Below are 17,140 nucleotides of genomic sequence, written 5' to 3' on the forward strand. Positions count from 1 at the left end.
CTTCAACCATACACACTTTGCCCTATGTCATTTACACTGGAGTACCATTCAAGCTCTATAGAACCAGGATCTTAATTTAGCTCAATTCTTTGGTGATTCTTTGGTGTTATAGCTGGATGCGTGAACAGATACATAGGTAGAAAAAACTTCTTATGGATATCCATATAGAAATGGATAATCACGGAATTACGCTTAGTACGTGTCCTATTCTACTAACACGCATGTCTCAGTATATGAGAGTCCATACTGAAATACAGCTGCCAATCTGCTGCTGAGACATAAAACAGGCATTGAGATGGGGTGTATTGAGAATTAAGTGGACATGGTAGCACTGCTGACTGAATTAATGAAGAAGACTTTTCTGATGGTGGTTTTGGAGGGGTAGGATAACATTGTGACTTAGACCTGGGAGAGCAGGCTTTTGACCCTCTCAAGTGGGTAGTCTGTACAGGAGATTTAGGAATCTGCTACCATATAAAAACAATGCTGATGGGGTGATATTTTGTGGATGGAGTGTAAGTGATTTGGGAGCCCAAATGACTTGATATTGGTCATTGGCCATTGAAATTGCCATGGACTTGGATGAGTCTCTGTCTCAGTGCATTGATGGTAGGTTATATCTATTACACTGGTTGCAGCAATACAAACTCTCTCTAAACTGTCTGGCCTGGGTCCTGATACATGGTTCGCAATAGCAGTATACATGTCAAAGTAGCTAAAAAATTGTGCTTGAGAAGCAGGGAGAAATAGTGTGACCAAACCTAGATGATGTTGTGAACAAGCCATCTGAAAGCCAGTTTGTTCACAGTTATGTGTTATTGCCAGCTTTTGTACCCCTGTAGACTGGAGACTTTTAAAAGTGATGAGCATGCTTCTCTTACCTAAGGAAAAGTCACTGAAATTAAGATTTTTTTTTCTTTAATAAACAAACAAACAAAACTTGATTACCATGGAAAAGTGTCTACCAACTTAAAAACCAAAAAGAAACAAAACCCCAAACCCCCAGCCTAAAATGGTCAACTTTCATCTCAGGATTCCTGGAAAGTTAAGTTAATATATACTTAATTTATTCATGTCAAGAACCTTGAGTCCTTTAGCAGGACTAGACTTCAAAAGACCATGTGTTCATTCAAATTATTCCACAGTTTCTGGAAAAAACTTAGTTTTCCCACTCAGCTGCAGCTGATGTGAAACTCTTACATGCTTTGCTACCTTCAGTGAGAATAAAATAGATTTTCCTTCTTATTCTGTACTACAACATCTGGCCACAATTAGTTTGGGATCTCACATTTTTTGAGTAGACGTCAGCAATAATTTGTATTTCTCCCTTCTCCTCCTTTTTATATGCAATATGCGGGACATACTTCCACAGGGAGCTAAACCAGAATGTAAGACTGTCATTCCTGTCTGCGTCATTTCTTGCCAAAATGTATTGCTCTCAGGACAACCTGATGGCTCACGTACCAAAGTCCATTTTTTCCTCCTATGTCATTTCCAGCATTTGTCACCACCTCATACTTTAAGCTTTAAGCACTGTCCAGGGAGTTGCATAACTTCTGTGCAAAATTCAGATACAAATCAATGCATAACTTAGGCATTAAGAAGAAGCCAAATTATCCTCTGCTAGAACACAAGCGGCTAAATCATTCTTTATTATTTTTTTTTTTATTTTTTGCTATTTGCATTGGGTCTGCGAAGACAACGCTAATTTTTCATTTTTATGGCCTTTTAACATGAACTCCTTGTAAGCACATAACCTGCTGTATGATTGAATACACAGAAAAACAAAACCCCCAAACAGGCTTAATATGAAAAACAGTGCAAAATTTTAGGTCTGCAATGAAGAAAAAAAAATGTCAAACTACTACCAGAAGGCTTTTTATTTTAGTCCCTCTCACAGCTGTGTAATTGCATTGTCAGCGGGCAGCCCGTAGCCTTGCTGCAGCCACCAGCAAAACGAAAGCACCGGTGCCACGGCAGTGAAGGATGCTGTTGTCCGAGTGGTGAAACCCTCAGGAAAACCCATGAAACGTGATGCACCCATTGCATTGGGTGTGGCGGTGAGTGTAATGAATCACTGGCAGCAGACTACGCACAGACTGGAGTGTCCAGGCTGCTCTGGTTTGGAAGGGAAGGGGTAATAATATGGGGATCAGGAAAACTGCTTAGACACTGTAGGATGGGTTCGTTCCACCTCGTCGTCGCTGCTTAAAAATCATGCATTTGCTTAAACTAGGGATTCACCTTTAGGTGCCTGGTCTCATTTCGGTCCTTAGCAAACTCATCTGGTCTCCATCTGCCATTGCAGAAGGATTTAGATCTCCCGTGGGTCCTGAGTTGTACCTGCCAGCCATGTGTGTATTCTCAGACACCCCCAGGCATCTTATATGGCATGAGATGTCTGTGCTTAGGCAACTGGATTGTGTCCTAATTATCTAGGTTGCTGTTCATGTAAAGGGAGAGAATCTGGTACCTCCAGAGGCTGATATATTCAGTTCTAAGTGTTTTAGACAAGGCTGATGGATTGCTTTTCTCTGCTATGCAAAAAACCTAGACACTTTAATTAGAAACTTAAGGTTGGATGCGGTTGCCAAATCTCAGGTATACAGAGCCATGTGAGATAGCTCTGGGTGTCTGTAACATCTGCAAAGGGCTAGCAGATATGACACAGGACTGAGGAGAGCTATTCTCCGAGACCAGCTAGAGGCTGAGCAAGATGTGCTATGGCTTCTAACGGACTTCTCAGTTTAGGAGCCCAGGAAATTTATGCCTCTCAAATGAAGAAGTTCTGCTGCCTAAGTACAGGTACCTTGTGCCACTTCCAGTACCACAGGGCATCCCAACTCGTCTCCAGCTGCCCCTCCAAAGGACACAGTTCTCCCATAAGTCTTGGTTTAAGAGCTCCTTGCATCGTGCGCTCTAAATTTTCTACATGACTCTCCAAAAGTGTCTGGCTTGCTACACTGGTGTGTTGTAGCCTAACATTACTTGCTGAGTCCCAAGAGACTCTTTAGCATTAGCTTTCCCTAAACATTAGCTCTTAAACTCACATACATGAGTAATTTCTCTGTCAGTTCATCATCACTCCATGGCACTTCAAATGCTTAACAGCATCCCATGAGAGTGGCAAACTTCCTATAATGATGGGACACAACTACTTTTGCCTCTGAGGCCACTGAGACTTCTGTCCCCTAAACCAATTAGAGGATTTTGATCTGTATAAAACAAGACACCATGGGAGAGACCATAACATTGAGCCTAAGTATCAATATGTATGATGTATTAGTGGTTTCAGATGACGTATTTGGAGGAAGGAGCAGTGTTTGACATAGGCTACTAGCTCAAGTTGGGAATATGTGGTGTGGTCTGAGACACAGAAGAGGTTCATGATAGTCTAAGCGCTTGAATCCACATCTCCAAGTCACCGCATTAGTTTCAGTGAACCATTGCAATACTTGCCAGGAAATCGAATAAAGGCTGACCTGTGTTGAGACAGTCATAGATGAAAATTTTAGAAATTTAACCTTCTGACAATGATTTTTATTATATTTTCTGATTTTTAATAACTTTGTTTGAATTTTTGATGTTATACCCATATTTCCTCTTTTGAAACCTACATGGATGTCTGATATTGTAGGCTATTTCATGGATGGGATTCAGTTAACAAAAATCAGACACCCAAAATGAGGTGTGACCATGTGAGCAAAATGTCTAATGGACCAAACGCAGATGCCTTCTTGAAGTTAAATGAAACCACTTCCTAGTCTTAGCTGACTGTATTGACCAATATCCATTGGAGTCTAAATACCAGGTATGCATAGGGGCACCTATGCAGATATGTGAGGGTGGGGTGGTATTCAGTTGCTTAAATACAGACATTAAGAACCCTTTAGGAACTTGCCTCCAGCTGGTGTTGCAAAAGGGCACAAGTCTCCTGTCGGTGCTTGGTCATATCTCTTAGCCTGGTGCAGATGTTGCCAAGACTCTAAGGTCTTTCAAATAGCACTGGATGACTCTGTGTGGGTGAGTGAATTAAGCTTTAGACTTCCACTGTGTACACAGGGACCTGAAAGTCTATTGCTCACCTAGACAACTAAATGCAGATGTCTTAACCTGAAAGTTTGATCCACCAATGTGGTGGATATAAACAACCAGTGCAGCCATCTGGGGATGCGGTGCAAATGTGTATCCAACCCCACAGCTGAGATTTGACCCACAATGACTAAGGCTCACAAGCAGCTACTCTGCCCTGGGTGTGTTCCTCAGCTGTGCCAGAGAAAACCAAATTAAATTTGTCTCTGGTGGAAGTCACTCTTCTCATAGTTTCTCGGGTGTCAACACTGCAGAATAAGTGCCTCACAGAGCTGTAAATCAAGTCAATTTGTACAACGAAAAAGAAAGCAGATGGATAGAAATGAGGTCCTTCCTTCCTTCCTTCCTTCCTTCTTTCTTTCCTTCCTTCCTTCCTTCTTTCCTTCCTTCCTTCCTTCCTTCTTCCTTCTTTCCCCTGATCTGTTCCTTCTTTCCCACCTGCCAAACAATGCTTTCTCTCTCTGTTTAGTAGGGTTTGTATTTCACATGGTTTATTTGCACTTTGCTTTTTAGTTCTCATTTCCTTCACCAGCATCTTTGCAACCCTTGGGAACTGGAGTACACTAACCCTGAGCTGTAAAGGGATGCAGAACATACTAACTGTACACAATTTTTGTCAAAATCCAAAATCAGGAGGTGCAGTTCCCCTGACAGCCTTGCCTCCCAGACCTGCAGATTTTACAGCAATGATTTCACATAAAGGAAATCCTCTTCTATGGTAGCCCCTTTCCTTCACTTATGGGGAACCATCCTTGATAGGTACTGGGCAAAAATAGGGGAAAACTGGAGAAAATGTGATGTAAAGGACATGGACACTGGTAGTATAAAAGATGAGGATATATGGGAATATGTGAAATATGAAGAAGAACAAGCTAGTGATTACAAGCTAATAGATCCCTAAGCCTTAGTAAAGATAAGATTGAAAACAATGCTTTGGTTGGCCAGGCTAATCCTGGGCAGCTATGAACATTTAAGTCCCATGATCTTTCTTTATGTCAGGTACTCTTAAAAATATCTAAAACACTCAAAAAACCAGCTAAAAATGCAAGTATGGACAAATCCCTACATAACTAATGTATCAATTAGGACATGCGGTAGGATGCCTTGCGTGGGCACCCATATACAGCTGGGATATACTCCCTAACACCCACAGATCAATAGAGAGCTGAGATCCACGAATTGCTGTGGACCTAAGCAGTCACCAGAAGAAGGTGTGAATGGGGGAGATGTCACTTTCCAGCCCTGCTGACAGGACAGGCCTTGTTCCGTTTTTCATGGCAGGAGGAGAGAGATGACATGATTGAGGATATGCACAAGCATACATGTGAAGAAAAGAGCCAGAGTGGACCAAGACCCTATTTTCACCTATTTCCAAGGTTTTTTTTCAGTTCTATCGACTGTGGCAGTCCAGATTTAAGACTCTCAGCTGGGTCTGGTAGGTCAGCACTGCTGAAATCTGGGAAATCCTAAGTCTCAAGAAGACGGCACCCTGATAAAACACATGTTTCTGACCAACGGCTGCTCCTGTCCCCACTAGAGCTCCTGTTTGCCCTTAGGAAAGCTCTTCTAATGAGCACTCTGCCTCTCACAGCCCAGAGCAGGCTTTGGGGATCCCCCCTGTGGGACCCAGCAGTGGAGCAGAAGGAAGAAAGGAGCCTCAGACTACTCAATCTTGTTGAATTTTCCGGCCTTCTGCTTTAAATGTTGGTAGAGGGTCTAATTCATTTCCTTGTTATACAATCTTGTTGACTGATTTAATGATGACTGGTTATAATAATACAAGATTTATGTCCTTAGACATTATACATGAGTGTTGCTTTTGATACAGTGCACAGGCCTTTCCCAGTTCTCCTTCCAGGAAGATTTCTTTTTTTTTCCTTTTCATTTCCTCATCGAATTACTCACACACATACAGATACCTGTGAGTGCACACACACTTTCTTCTGCCATAAAGGAGAACATGCCAGCCACAGTTAGCACCAGGGACCACTGCATTTCTTCCCTCATCCAGACTTGTCTTCTGTGAAAAAGACCAGCTCACACCTTTGAGACTGTGAATCATGCAAAAACAATAATTAAAAAAATGCCAAGAGTGTCAGGGACTCATGCTTCTCGTCTTTAATTTATTGATAATTTGGAGAAGTCTATTCTCTTTCAGAGAAATGATGCATTTTGTTTCAGCACAAATAAGGTGTTTGGATTTGAATACTTCTAAATGAGTCCCTTTTAAAAAAAAAAAAAAGATAAAATTAAAAACTGATTTTGAAATTAAACCCCACTCTCTCAACAGTTTTAGTTAAAAAATGTCAAAGTAACCTGGCTTTCCTACTAGTAGACTTTAATGACTAGTTCAGTGAAAACAATATGAACTCATAACCTGTTTCAGTGTTGCCAAATATATTTTTTTTTCACTAGGAAGAATTATTTGCCAAAGAAATGTCACCTTGCGACACTGATGACTGTGTCTGTGACAAAAAGCAAGGGGTATTCATTCTTCTGATTTATGCAGTCATTTCAGTGACACGACCCGGCAATATGCATTTGCAGCCCAGACAGCCAACCGTATCCTGGGCTGCATCAAAACCAGTGTGACCAGTAGGTCGAGGGAGGGGATTCTCCCCCTCTGCTCCACGCTCATGAGACCCCATCTGCAGTACTGCGTTCAGCTCTGGGGTCTCAAACATTAGAAGGCCATGGACCTGTTGGAGCAGGTCTGGATGAGGGCCATGAAGATGATCAGAGGGCTGGAGCACCTCTCCTGTGAAGACAGGCTGAGAGGGTTGGGGTTGTTCAGCCTGGAGAAGAGAAGGCTCCGGGGAGACCTTAGAGCAGCCTTCCAGTACCTAAAGGGGGGCTACAGGAAAGATGGAGAGGGACTCTTCACAAGGACATGTAGTGATGGGACAAGGGGTAATGGCTTTAAACTGAAAGAGGGTAGATTTAGATTAGATGTAAGGAAGAAGTTCTTCACTGTGAGGGTGGTGAGGCACTGGAGCAGGTTGCCCAGAGAGGCTGTGGCTGCCCCATCCCTGGCAGTGTTCAAGGCCAGGTTGGATGGGGCTTTGAGCAACCTGGTCTAGTGGAAGGTGTCCCTGCCCATGGCAGGGGGGTTGGAACTAGATGACCTTTAAAGGTCCCTTCCAACCCAAACCATTCTATGATTCTATGATGATTCTATATATGGGTGTGAAGCATCTGTAGGAAAAATGTCTACCAGTTGTGAAATCTTTACAAAAGTCTGCAGAGTTGCTCCTCTGCTTTCATTTTTTCTTGTCATTTTCTGAATTTGTAGTGTTTATATTTCAGACTGGAAGGATCCATTCAGGAAGAAAGTGAACAATCTGTTCTCTGTTTCTATCATAGTGAGCATAAAAAGTCATGAAATTAAAGTAAGAAAGAGGGTACTTGGGGTAAAAATCTCAATGCAAAGCACCCCCTTCATCCCCCAAAAACCTCAAAACAACTCTCGAACAAAAAGTCTCCTAAAAGAATGAAGTCTTGCAGCTGATTTCTGAAAAAAAGGGTTGGAGTCTCCTTCACTGAGTTTTTAAAGAACAGATTAGACAAACATCTCTCAGAAATGGTATAGGTTGAGTTGATTTTTCCTTGAAGAAAAAACAGGGTGTTGTTTTTATCCTTTATGCTAGGTTTCAAATTCCAAGATTTGGAATTTATTTGCTCAGTTTATTGCTTAAAGCAGGCTGAATAATTTTGTCTTTCACAGGGATCAGTATATTTTTCTATGTAGATGCTTTATAAAGATGTTTTATTGAGATTTGTTTGGTCAGCAAACTCTCCTTTTCTGACTCAAATTAATATGGGCAAAACCAGATTTTAAGAAACTGATTTTAAAAATTAGTGTACAATTTTGTATGAAAGCCACTCAGAAAGTAAAGTGGAAAGATTTATGTTAAAAGTTCAGTGAAATCTGGGAACCAGCATTGCGGTATCACTTGGAGATTTCTGAAACCAAAGTAACTTTTGTGTGATGTGACTGAGGATTCCTTATTTCTATGCACTTTCCTCCAAATATTCACTAGGAATCGAAGACTGTGGCTTCTTTCAGGACAAAGAGTTTCTTCCATTTTTATATCCCAAGAGATGAAAAAAAAAAAATCTTGCTGAGCTACTAGTAACAATCAAAAAGTAATGACAGGAAAAGCAATGCAAAAACCCATTTCTGTCTTCAAGTTAACAGGGCTTTTAGCACATGTTGTAGTAACTTATGGATCCAGTGATCTGTAAAAGGATTTGTATAGTTAAAGATGGTAAATTATAGACATTGAGATCAATGTCACTTGCAGATAAATGGCACGTGTAGGCTGGTCATTAGAAGAAACATGGGTTAGCTGGCTATAAAAGCTCTGTGGCTGTGGTTTCTTGAGCAGCTGAAATAATTCAATGATTTATTGCCACCCAAAGCAAGAGGTCCCTCTCTCACCCACGTCCTCCCCTGGGCTCGCTCTAGTGCTCTTTGGATCCTTCTGTGGACCAATTTGGTACACTGACACAGAAACAAAGGTCTTCCCTACCTCTTTTTTTGCAGGTTAATTTTTTATGGGATTAGTGAGTTGTATCAGTTCATGGGAGAGAGGAGGGTATGCCATGAGTGCTACAGGCATTGCAGGAGGAATTTCCTTTCCCCTTTCTGCAGCTGTGAGCTTTCAAACGTTCATTCTTGAAAACACAACCCTGAAGGATCATAGCAAAAGCCTGAAACTGCAATAGTAAGGGCAGGTACAACCGACTGACAGTGGTCCCTTTTATACCACATGGTACAGTAGCAAACAGTTTATATATCCAGGACTTTCATACTTTTCTTCTTTTTTACTTGGTAATTCATAGAGGATCCCCATTGAAATTGGACTCCTGTGTTCAATGCTGTGCAAAGGCACCAGCAGACAAGAGAAGATGCCCCATGTCTCGTAGCCTTGGGATGGGTTACATGGCCAACACCCCAGACCAATTTCTGGCAGAGTTGTTACTAAGACCACAGTTTTTGCAGGCCGGCATCAGTGCTTCACGTATTTGTACATATCACTTACATAACTTAAGGAAAATAAAAATTCACAACCCCCACACCCTTTTTGCCGGTCCCCTCAACAGAAATCTCATTCCCAGCTGCCTTAGCCTTTCTCCGAAGTGATGACAGCTATTTTGCACTGTGATGTGGCAGACAAAAATATGTTCCAATGGCAAAAGCCATCTGCAGACCAGTTTCCCTCCTGTGATGGGAAGGGAGTTGGGAGAGATGTAGGGATTAACAAAATAGACCCAACAAATCACAGCCACTCCAGGCAACAGGTTTCATACAGAAAAGCATAATTTGATTTTGAACAAGTCTTACCCAGGTTAAAATTGTTCAGTGAGTACAGTGTGATGGGGCAGATTGAGTTTTATTCTAATTTGAGTGGGGAGGTTAGATATAGGTGTCCTACAAGGACACTTGAACAGCGTTAGGTAGGAGTGCAGGAGATATCCTTCTATCTCTTTCAGCACCCCCTGGTTGGATAAATGTTTGTCTGCATCCTGTATTTCACGTGAAATCTGAAGCTCGTGCTCACTGACATCCAAGGTTTCTTTTTCTGTACGATTTGAGGGCAGCTGCAATAAACCTACTGGAGAAAGCAACATGAAAATCCCATACCTCATCCTGAGACATCAAATTTGCATGGTATGCATGTTCCCAAGAGAGGAAAGTACCCACGCTAGAGGAGGAAAAGGATGCTAGATGTTCGCTCTCTGAACGCAGAGAGCGTTTTCTCGTGCTGTAGTCGGCTAGGACCTTCCCATGTCCGCCTTGTTATTGTTCTTGGCGGGCAGGGCAGATTTCCACAAGACAGTGGAAACGGTCTGTCAGAGCAAAAGGGCAGCTGAGTGCGTGCGTGCGTGTGTGTCTGCAGCTCTTGTCTCCTGAAAGCACATTCCCGGCCCAACGGGGAAGCAAAGGAGTGATAGAGGAATCAGGAATTTGCCCTGGCTGTGGTTGATTTGGGTCTGGTCCATGCAAGGGGGAAAAGCACCTGTGATTGCCTTGGAAGAGACACTAGTCCCCATGCAGGGAACAGAGGCAATGAAGTTAACCGTTACATCCAAGCCTCCAGGAAGGAAAATATATAGAATCTGTTATTTCTCTGAGTCAAGTTTTCCTTTTTTTTTTTTGCATTCTTTATGCTTTCTTCTTCTCCCTCCTTCCCTCACCCTATGGCATATGAGCAATTTCTCCCTCTTCTGCTTTCATTTCTTTTGAAAGAGATTTCAAGCTGAAACTAATTTCTGTGTGAACAGACAAGATTTTGAGAGAGGTGCCATACACTCCTCCCTTTTGTCCACCCACAGGAGGAAAGGGCCAGATTCCCAACAGCTGGGTTCTGATGTCTGCTGAGGTCTTTTTGCATCGAAGACACATAGCATCATGTGCAGAACAGCACTGGGAGCAAGGTCTGGCACCCAGGTGTCCTCTGTCACGCACTGCAACATCAGATTCCTTTTCATTTGCTCTCCTCCTGGCCCTCTGAGTCCTGGATCCCTGTCTATACATTGTGCCAGCACAGATGGATTTGGATCCTTCTGCAAGAGAGGTGGAGCACAGTCTTATCCCATGGTTTGATGATTATGTTCTCCTAGGAAATAAGGCTTGGAGCTGTTTAAATTACAAAAATGATAAACTTAGGGTCATATCAATGGAGCTAGAAATGATTCAACCCATCAAACACCTAAGTTGTCCCTTGCAGGTAACTGTTGAATGGAGAAGGGAAAGGGGTAATTTGCTGCCAGTTAAGGGCTAAACTGATTCAAATGGACAGACTTGACCTAGTGGCTCATGGTTACCAAAATGGGTGACCCTGCAGGCCTCCTTTGCTCTACTATGCAAAATGTAGGCCTCTGCACATGGAGATGGGGAATAGAGGCATTAAAATCTCTTCAAGGTCCACTCCAGAAGGGAGAGCCCAGCCTAACTGGGAGAGTGGGAAGCCCACACACTCATTTATTTTCCTGGAGACCAGTGAAGAACTCATGGTCTAAAGGCCTTAGGGTGCTGTGCCACCAGTGGAGACAACCACCAATGGAAGTCCCGAAGGATTTTTGCCATCTAATCTTAATGATGAATCACTCCCTGGAGGTGCTGATCTTTCTCCACCAACCGCAATGGAAGCTGGAGTTTACTAAGCCACGTACAGTCTGCGGACCTCCAAAGGAACTTGCCGACTTTTCATACGGTGATGTCAGAAATCGGCTCTCCTGGCCTAAGGCAAAGCAGACATGTAAATCTTGGACATCTCATTCTGGACAGAGTCCGGTCATAGCTGGCAGCTGCACACACGCTGGTGGAAAGATCATAGAAAAGATGCTGTTTCACTACATCCTGCAGGAGAAAAGCAGTTCTGCACTGGGTCTGCATCCAGCCTGTATTTGTAATTTAATGCTTTTATATCAAACTGCCAGCTCTCAAGTGGCATGACCTTCCCTGCTTCCAAGAGGGGGACCCCAAAGCCATTCCCTATCTTACACAGCTTATTGCATACTGGTCTGCTGAATGTAGAAGACATGACTTCTAGAAACCATGCCAATAACTAGTGTCCTCAGGAAACATTTATGAATGTCCCAACAAGCTCTGCTCTTTGCATATATGCTGCTGTACCTTGCTGGATAATTCCAGGGCCTGTTCCAAAAATATGTCTCGCTCTGGAAACAATTAACAGTCACTCTTCCTCCAAAAAAAAAGTCAGGGATTCCTTGTACCTTACCATGAAAATGAGAGAGAGAAAAATATTTCCTGTCTTTATAACAGCTGGTCACACTACCCCAGAGCATCCAGTGAAGCAAGGCCACCACAATTTACTTTCCTCAACAGGCAGTTGCTAGAGGTTTAAGCACGGCTTAAACTCCATCCCCTTTCAGATGGAAGTTGATTAATTTAGGTAGGCAAGATCTGTACGGATATAGTCTTCCAATAATCTTTTTTAAAGTCAGTGACAGAGCTAAGAGAGCAGACAAGCTTAGAGGCAGGCAAACCCTTCTGCAGGTCTGAAACAGAAGCAGTACACTTTAAGCTAAGAACATGTTGGGAACAATTGCTCTGAGTGTAACTTAATTATGTTAACCACTTGCAGAATGGATATATGAGGAGCAGGAGGATATGTCAGCAAAGAAGAGGTGATAAGTTCATTAGTCCCTTAGGTACAGGGAAGGAATGATATGGATAATTATCCCTTGTGAAACACTGAAAGGTTAGTACAGGGTCAAGAGTGAGGAAAATTGTGCTGTGCTATAAAATCAGTATCTAGAATCTACAATTTTTAGCATGCAGTGGAGCAATGAATTATACTTACCAGGCTCGTTGCTGAATATCCTGGTAGATATTTTTTAAGTACTGGGACAGAGCTAGAGGGAATGTTTGATGGAAAAATTTCTCCCCAATAAATAAAATGTTTCTGACCTTCCCTACTTTCTGCAATAGCAGAAGACTTTCCTTTGCATCACGGGCCTTAGTGAATCTCCAGTTTGCACAAGCTGGTGTCTAACTCCTGCCTCTAAGTCCTGTGAAAGCTGCTTTCTCTTCTTGGCACTGTTCTAAGAACGTGTCTAAGTCACTTCAGTCATCCCTGCTTGACTCACCCCCAGTGGAAAAATGAGATACAAAATGATTAATCTCCTTCCTAGGAGCATCAGGATGATGTAAGGAGAGGGAAAAGCATGTGTGGTTAAGGTAGAAGCGTGGCATGAAGGATGTCAGGCTTCTGATCTCAATTCTGCACCTAATACAGCTTGTGAGCCTGAGACATGTCCCGCTGCCTTGTGCCTGGCAGTAGTGTAAGCTTTTCTGGGTTACATCTGCATTGGAAACCATGACTGCTGTTGAGTCACCTAAGCAGCATGATAATACTAAGCCACTTTATGAAATGCTTTGATATGCTAGGGTAGAAAAGGGCTTCCACTTCAAATAGCGAAGCATCAAAAATGAATTAAATCTAGTCCTGCGGTTTCATCTCTTAAGGGGTTGCACTCAGAGCATAAGAACCCCCCCCCAGTGCAAAAGTCTGCTAATACAGCTCTTGGCTTTTAGAATACATTCCACTGGCAAAGCGGAGTGCATAATGGGAGAATCTGTCTTGAGTAGGGAGCAGAGAGTAACAGTCTGCACACTCATGGTGATCCAGGCTAACCTCTTTTAGTTTGCATAGACATTCGCCTCATGCTTCATTGGAGCCAGTTTCTCTACACTGATGATAAAGGCAGCCTACGGCAATTAGTTCATACTCAGCTAAACATTAGTTAGTTAACTTTGGGCAGATGAAGCTTGTAGTTATTTAGGCTGAGGAAGCAATCTTTTAACACTTTTTCCTAAATATATGTGCTGTGTCATGGTTGCTCCCTTAAATAGCACTTATAATATCTGTTGTATATCTGCTTCTTTCGACGGTATTATCAAGTGTCCACCTGATATGGGCATTTGAAATGATCCTCACACTGTACCGTTAGGAAGTGGAAGGGCAGCATGTTATGTCCAGCCCTCACAGAGCAGCCAGTGCCATAGTTCACACAGGGGATATCACATATTTTGGACATCTACAGTACAGACATGTACAGTTGGTCTGGTCATCATAGGCCCCGTTCATAAAAATGGGCACTTTTAAAGGTTTATGTAAGGATAAAAGAAATCCTGCCCTAGACTCCGTAGATGATGCAAGTGATGTAACTTGCACGTTCTCCAGGATCGTCCCCTAACTGTTCAGTCTAGCTGTGTTATTCTAAGGGAGAACTGTTCATTTCTGAAGCAGCTTACCTGAGCTGTCTTGGAGAGGAGTTGTGTAGACATATGCAAATCAAGGTGAAACTTGTATGGAACATGCCAGGATACACAGCAGCTAATTTCTATCGCTTTCTCAGGTTAAACTTGCTGTAAGTTCGGCTGTACTGGAAAAAAAAAAAAAAAAAAGAAAAAGAAAGGAGAAAAAAAAAGAAAATGTGGCATTCCACATTAGCAAAACAAGTTTCTCTGACTAAATGTAAAAATATGGTTCCCTAGAGCAACTTGCAGGTCTGGGTCTTATGATCCCTAAGGGGTACATTTTCTAAAGGCATATGCATGAATTTGGGGTTGCTGTATTGTACACCCAGTAAAAAACCCTGATGATTCTCAAAATGCAGTTCCAGTAGCATTATTTTTCTCCTGCTGTGTTGTGGGTAATCCTCAGATTTTTAAAACTGAAGGAAGAACGTGTTTTATGCTTTCAGAGGCATTCATCATGACCTGTCCCTCCACTGCATTTTGGCCTCTGTGAAATCAGTCCTGATTCTGGCAACCATCCTCATCCTCTGCAAGTATGCGCTGTATGATGTATTTCCAAGAGTAAGGAGGGGCATTATTTTGGTCACAAAGAAACCTCCGTTTTGGCCCTTTTACTCAAATCAAGAACCACAGGAATCCAACCAGTCTCACAGAGGATCTCAAAGACACTGCATCACCGATGTATGGCACCAGGATCTGAGTAGTGTTTACCAAGTTGCACGTCTGCCATTCATATACAGGGCGAGAAATGATGCAAAACCAGGTAAAATGGGTAACTTTAAGTTACCGCACCAAGTTGGTTGGCTGGCTGGTTCTGTGAAATGCCTGGTGGGTCACCAGATGTCAAGAGGAATTGTCCTTACTTTTTCAGCTGGAAAATGCGACCTCATAAAGCAGAAGGAGAAACGAGCAGTAGGCCCTTGTTAGCACTAATCCCCATGAAAAAATGTGAATTATATTTTAAAAACCCCAATAAGTGCTGAAGAATTACACATATGCCTGTGGGAGAGCCAGGAAAAGCCTGGATGTAGGTGTATCTAGTTCTCACATAACGGCAGACAGTTTGGAAAAAGAAGAATGCCCCTACTCTGTTATCAGGTCCAGGAAGATAATCACACTCTAGTACCAGGCCCAACCCCTGTTCGATTTATTAATATGGATGTAACCAAAGCCTCCCATTTCAGCACTGGGGTGGAATGGCCACGGTTCCTCTTAATGCTCAGGTTTTTTTGCAGTTAAGAACTTTTTGGATCTGGAGGTTGAGTATGAGAAGGGAAAATGGATTGTGTGTATAGATGTGTGTGTATATATATATATAAAAATAAAAATATATGCATGTATGTGTCAAGCAGACATAAGGAAAGAGGAGGTCCTGTAGTGTGTTAAATCTTGGAATACTTTTCCCCACTGTGATATTTTCTACTTTATTCAAAAACCTGGGAGGTTCTGAAATACAGGATGATTTCATGGCAAAAAACGCTTAGCCAAGGAGTCAAGACAAATCTCACCTGCTCCTCTGTCACACTTTCTCTCAGTCTTCATGGACACATACGTGGTAGCTCTTCTGGAGGGTCAGAGCTGGACCAAAGCTTTTGATTTGACCTAGAGTTAAAAATGAACTCTCTGCATTTGAGGACCTGCAGCAAACAGAGCTTCACAAGCACCAAAGAAATCAATTTCACGAGACACCAAGCTGGAAGTAAAAGCTGTTCCCAGTCAGGTGCAGGAGTATATCCAAATATCCACAGCAGCCCTTTGACTTCAAAGGAGATATGCCAGTTCAGTCAGAGATAGACCTAGCCCAGGGACAAACACCATCCTCCTAACACCTCTCCCATGACAACCTTCCTCCCCAAGTCATCAGGACTGATTCAGCGTGTGGATACATTCATACGTATATATATAAACCTATAGAAACACAAGTCACAGCCCTTTCCTATCACTGGTGCTATGGTTTTGGATGTAGGTGTGGGGGGCACAAGGGGATGCAATGGACCCACAGCATGGACCAAAAGGAGTTGCTTTTCATTTATTGTCCACCTTACGTAGTCATCAGCATGTGTGCAAAGGACTCATGAAAAGTCACCCTTTACGAGAAGAGAGGCTTTTACACCACCTTTTTATTCCTGGTTAAACTTAAGGTAAAGCAATCTGCTGTCAGGCATTAGGACTTTATCCAGGCAAGCTGACCTTTTTCAGGAGGAACATTTTACCAAGTGGAAAACATTGCCAATTAATAGTGTGAAATTAGTATGCAGACAATAATTTTCCTCAAATTTCTTAATTTTTTTCTCTGAAACCCGCCTCTGAACTTAGCTATTATCTTTTTGAAATCAGAGGTGTGACCTCTCTCTTCTTTTCTTTCCATAGCCTAGAGGAATAAAATAATAATAATAAAAACCTCATCAAATCATCTGTTTAGTCTCATCTCCTTGGTTTTGTTGCTGGTCAGTCTGATGAAGTACTGAGCTGGGAATGTGAGTCTGTAGTGTCAGTGCTCATTAACGTAAATACGAGGAAATGGAAAAACATTCCAAGAGCTGGATTCACACTTACACTAAGGTCCCTTTTTACTGCTTTGGCAGTGGAAAGAGACCAAGAAGTGGGTGGGCATGTCATTTAGTAGTATGTTCCCATGTTTACAGCACAAGTACTTTCTCACCTTTCAACAGCCCTACTTAAATTTGCTAAGATGGACCACTGGAGATATTGCTGCAAAACTTCATTCATCAAATGGCTCCTACTTTGTTGAGTAGCCATATTTAAATACCTACCAGTAGCAGAGGAGCAACTGAACTCATACAAATAGGGAAATCTTGGGTCATGCACTACTTAATGGTCTCCAGATGAAGACCAGGGCTGGGGTTCCTTTCACGTAACTTTAGATGCTGTAACATCTTTTTCAGAGTTGGCTTCTCCTTTCATAATCAGTGGAGGTGTAGTGAACCCACTCAGTGGAGATCATCATCTCTTCCTAAAATACGTGGTAAAATAGGTCAGACAGTCTGTGCCCGAGAAGTTTATTTCTCTCCATTGAGAACATGGGGATCCGAGCGTGACTGGGTCACTTCCAGCCAGATGAGATGACTCACCACCACCCATTGAATTTCCCTGAAGTTTGACTAATAACACCACATTGACCAGTCTTGACCAGACCTTGGGAGGTCCCCTGAGATTCTGTTGTGTCCCAGCTAGGTCTGCCCGGCAGACATGCTGCAGGGCAGTTGGCTGCCAAAAAGCAGTGAGCACGTGTTC

The sequence above is a fragment of the Haliaeetus albicilla genome, chromosome 2, assembly GCF_947461875.1.
Source record: "Haliaeetus albicilla chromosome 2, bHalAlb1.1, whole genome shotgun sequence".
NCBI classification, from domain to species: domain Eukaryota; kingdom Metazoa; phylum Chordata; class Aves; order Accipitriformes; family Accipitridae; genus Haliaeetus; species Haliaeetus albicilla.